At 36.6% G+C, this 5,119-nt stretch overlaps 1 non-coding gene across 1 annotated transcript; it reads right to left on the bottom strand.

The window, feature by feature from the left end:
* Positions 1-4,620: 4,620 nt before the first annotated feature.
* LOC136327543 (small nucleolar RNA SNORA29) lies at positions 4,621-4,760 on the bottom strand. The gene has a single exon (XR_010729739.1). It is a non-coding gene; the product is annotated as a small nucleolar RNA SNORA29 (small nucleolar RNA).
* Positions 4,761-5,119: the final 359 nt, after the last annotated feature.

Below are 5,119 nucleotides of genomic sequence, written 5' to 3'. Positions count from 1 at the left end.
ACTGGTGAGAAGATGCAGATAATGCTACGACCAGGGGATCCTTCCTGTGCATCATATTTCTGTCCTGCTTCCAACTATGACCCAGTGTCCATTGTGCCTACTACATCCTTCATAAAGAGGGTCCTGGGATGGAACTGGCTTTTCTCCCGTCTCACCTCCATTAGAGGTTTTCCCCCCCTCCCGGTTCTGCTGACATTCTCATAGAACTGAACACATTGCCTTGCCTTTATGGCTTCCAAGGGTTTGTATACTGTGATTGCCTGTCATTGCTCACTCTTTTGATTGCTCACTCACTGATTATTAAGAGATCATTCTCCTTTTGGAAAAATCAGAGGAAATTATGCAAGGATATCCAACATGGGTGTATGCTCAAGTTCAAACCATGGGCCTCCCAGCATTGTCTGTCATGTGTGGCTGCTGAAACACAGCAAGCTTCATACATGCATGAACACGCACGTGCACACACACACACACACACATTTAAATCCACAAACTATCTTTTTCGGTGGGCTTCTGAAGAGCCTACACTTTTTCTTGATTTTCTTATCTTTCTTTAATGTCTGTGGTTTATGTAGTCTTCATGTCTTTCATCTTTCAACGTGGTGTTCAGGCTTTTGATGAAATTTTTTTTTTCTAACAGCTTTACTTTGATTTATGTCCAAACCTTTTTTTTCTTTTCTGCAGCTTGTAATTTCCATTAACAGAAGATGTTTCTAGCATAAAAGTAATTACTACTGGTGGCAGACTTGAAAGTATTTTAGAATCCCCCACTGAGTTTGATGAAGAATGAATATAAATTAAAGGTTCATTTTCTTCCATTTAGAAAACTTTCTCTCCTGTAAATGTAAGGCAATTAGCAATCAGGTACTTTGGCAGAAAACTTTCGTGTTTATTAAATGTTTTAGAGGTGTTAGAACTGATCCTAAAAAAATACATTAGAGGATTAGAGGAGCTTAAAGAAATTTGTTTAGTCTGATTTTCTACTTTTAGAATAATTTCTCTTCATATTTAATTTCCACTTTAGCCAAGACTTTGTCAACTCTCTGTTTCTGTAGAAAACTCCATGTGTTTTACTTTGTGTTAGAAAGTCCATACCAGTTCCCATTAGCTAAATCATGCAATGCAGATCAATAGGGCCTGAAGCAGGGCTCTGAATACTAATAGACTGTGTCTTCACCAGTACCTTTGCTCTCTAAAGTAATATAATTAGGTATATGATGAGCATAAAAATAATAAAGACAGTTTAAATAGGAGCTAGGAATATAGGCAACACACACATTTCTCTTTAGACCACAGTGCCTACTTTCTAGACTTCGTCAGTGATAGTCGACTGGTCTTCTCTCTCCTTGTGGTCTGCCTATAGCTTTACTCTGTATCTGATTTTATATAAGGACACTCATCAGAGCAGCATCTAGATGACGTCTGACCAGAGAATCAACCTTCAGGTGTTAGGAGAGCTGAGGGACTCCATTCACTATTGTATTTGGGTAGGTGGTACTGAATTATGAAAACAGGTTCTCAGGTGATGCTTGCTCGGAATGGTTTCCTTGGATGTGTTGCTTTTCACTTCCTCACTGGGATTGGCAATATGCAATCTAGTAAGCCTATGATATTGATACTAGACATGCATGACCCATGCAGAGATGTTGACTTTGCCTGTTTCACCCAATTTGCTATATATAGACTTTACAGAGGTGAAAAATATTCAGTTCTTACATGTGATGGTGAGAAAGTGTTTTGGCTACCACATTGCTTGGACTTGGATTCACAATGAAAGCATTCATGCACTCTGAAACTCATCCTTGTCTTGAAGTCACTTCAGCAAGCTCTGCCTCACCTGAGACCCAAGTCCATGTTATTACGATCTCATACATTTTATGTATCTAATCTTCCAACCTGCACAAGGACTCAATTCCTAGCAATTGTCTTACACATGCCTAACACAGACTTTAATCCTGAAAAAGAAATTAACTTTACACATTATTCCAAATATTTCTTCAGTTTGATAAGTTTGTGTTTAATGTCTACAAAGATTTAAATATTCTTTGTTATATTTGCTCCTTTGTGTCTTCCGCTTTCACGATGGCCCGGGGTACCCTTTAATGATGCTGCTTTAGCAGTACTATTATGTCCTTGAGAAGTTCAAGGTCTTTTCCTTCTGTTGGCTATATTGTTGGTACAGTGCCCTTCCGGTAGAGGCTGGTCCCCATTTTGTCCTCTATTGTCAAGATAGTGGGTCATACCTCTAAACATTCTGACTATATTATGTTTATTTCCCATTCAATTTACAATAAAGTGAATGATATAAATCAAAATGGTTATCAAGAATTTATCACTGTGTATGCTTTTATTCTCTTTTAAGTCTCTTTAGTTTGATATATTTGTGAAGTATCAAGAAAATTTTATCCCTCAATGTCATATATATCATGTTGGGGTGTATTACTTGCCCCTATTGGAGACTTTACTTGTGTTAATGAACTTACAGCTTCTTTTCTCCATGAGCTTTAATTTTGACATTTTCTGACACAGGTATGATACTGTATATTTTAGTTGTTAATAGTTCGATTATTCCAATGAATGTGGTTCCTGGAAATGATCTGACACTTCTCATATTTCAACCCTTATTTTTTGGGGGGGATAGTTGTATCTTTATGGTCATCAAAATTTTCAACTATTTCTTCTATAGTTGAGTTAAAAACTGTATGAAATTTCCATAAGATATCTTCTAATTGGTCCATGCCTGCACTTCTTAGCTGTAAATATGTTGTCTGGTCTGATTCTTTAATGTTCTAGTCATGACTATGGTGTCTTGAGGTGCTGACAGGTGTGCAGCCCACAGTGTCAAGTCATAGAACATCTTTGGGACTAAACCGCAGGTCTAGAGAAGTTGATCTGCCAGATTTCCTCAAGTCTATTTCCCTCATTGGTCTTTTTCTGTTATTTAAACTCTTTTGGTTAGTGAATAAATCTTATACTGATCCTATGGCATGTTTTGTTGTTATAAATGTTTCTCTCCCTGACCATAGAATTAATTAGTTTATTCCAAATGTCCATTTTTTTATGGACCTACCTGTTTAGAATTTCTATATACTGGTTACTTGATAATTCGATAACTCTAGTTAATTTATTTACATCCTCATTTTATTGTGATTTTTCCCATTCTAGGGTGTTAAATATGCCTGATGGAAAAATGTGAACTTGTTCTAATATTTGATATGTTTCCTATATTTACTTAGTTTTTTCCACATTGTTGGTCATTGTCTTATTGTTTATTTTCCACTTCGAGGGCCAACTGTTAGGCCTTCGGATGCTGAGAAAAATTACACATAGCTTCCTAGTCACTTTTCTTCATGTTATATCTCTTTATCAATCATGCTGCTCTTGATTGTTCATTGATTTGATGGTCTCCTTCAGTCCCTCAGGGATATGTCTATGTGAGTGCCCATCTAAAATCCTGCTTTTCATAATGACTATTCTGGCTGATTTTAGTGTTTCTTTGGTAGATGAGTCTTGTCTTTCCCCATTTTTATTTGTGTGTTAGAGTGAACTTGGTATGTGGGCTGTATCTCTGCTGCATATCCCAGTGTGGTCAGCTACTCTGCCTCAGGCAGGTTACTTGTCCACATGGAGGATGCTTCCGCACTCAAGTGCAATAAAAATAGTGTTCTCTCATTTTCTCAGTTAATAATTTTATCATTGTGCTCATTGGATTCTGAACTATTTTGGGTCCAGGTTTTTCTATTAACTGAAATATGATTGGTTTTTAGCTATGTTATAAATTTATATTTTTTATATAATGTTATTCCTCTAGATACTTTTTAATGCTTTAAATGTTCTATTTAATGGTAGTCTCAAGTGCTCAGATAGGCGTAGCTCTTTCCTGGACTGGCTCTGCCTTTTTTTTTGTTTCTTTTCTTTTCCTTTTTTTTTTTTTGAGAGAGAGACAGAGAAAGAGAGACAGACAGACAGACAGACAGGGACAGACAGGACGGAAAAGAGATGAGAAGCATCAACTCATAGTTGTGGCACCTTAGTTGTTCATTGATTCCTTTCTCATATGTGCCTTGACTCGGGAGGCACCAGCCAAGCCAGTGACTCCTTGTTTAAGCTAGCAACTGTGGGCTCAAGCCAGTGACTTTGGGCTTCAAGTCAGTCACCTTTGGGCTCAAGCCAGTGACCATGGGGTCATGTCTATGATCCCATGCTCAAGCCAAGGAGCTTGTGCTCAAGCCAGAGGAGCCCATGCTCAAGCCGGCCACCTTGGGGTTTTGAATCTTGGTCTTCAGAGTCTCAGGCCGATGTTCTATCCACTGTACTACCACCTAGTCAGGCAATAAGAGCAATTCTTACAATCAGGTATTTTAATTGTGTTATTGACATCCTTTTGTACTTTTATTTTTTTGTATATCTTGTCTGTTCATTTTAGACTCAAGGAGTGGTATCACTGACTAGAATTGTACATTTTTTGTTTTCGTTCTGAATTTCTGTCAATGTTTGTTTTATACAGGCTGAAAGCTTGCGTTAAGTAGAGACATGTACATAGCTCCTGCAGCTACTGGTAAACTAGCTTTTTATCAATATGAAAAATTTCTCTAGTTTTGTTTTTTATTTTTTATTTTTCTTTTGCTGTTTAGCCATTTCATCTAGGAGGAAGGCACAGATAAATCCTCCCTCTTCAGATCATGGCAATTTTAATCTATCCCATATGCATAAACACTAAAATCTAGTATTAGAAGAAAACATGGTAGTCAAATGGGCAATACTTCTTTATCTTTTAAAATGTTTTTTTATCCCCTTCATTTTATCTTCCTTTGTTGTTTTGTGGTAGGCCCACCTCTTGTTAACAAAAAGGCTACTTTTTAAAATTAATTATAGATACATGTCTTTTGAGAAATTTTTTTAGCTACATATATATATTTTTTCACTTTAGATGTGGAGTTACTCCTGTAAATTTATACTTTCTATTTGTCATTTGTTTTGTTCTTTCTTTAATTTTTTTTCCTGTACTGGATTTAACTATATTTTTTTCCTCATAAGGGAATGCTTTCTAAAAATCAAGCATGAAATCACAGCCTGCATATTTCCCATAGTGGTATTTGTTTGACAGAATCACACTGAC

The sequence above is a fragment of the Saccopteryx bilineata genome, chromosome 2 (assembly GCF_036850765.1).
Source record: "Saccopteryx bilineata isolate mSacBil1 chromosome 2, mSacBil1_pri_phased_curated, whole genome shotgun sequence".
Classification (NCBI taxonomy): domain Eukaryota; kingdom Metazoa; phylum Chordata; class Mammalia; order Chiroptera; family Emballonuridae; genus Saccopteryx; species Saccopteryx bilineata.
This window is presented reverse-complemented; position numbering and strand designations above follow the sequence as displayed.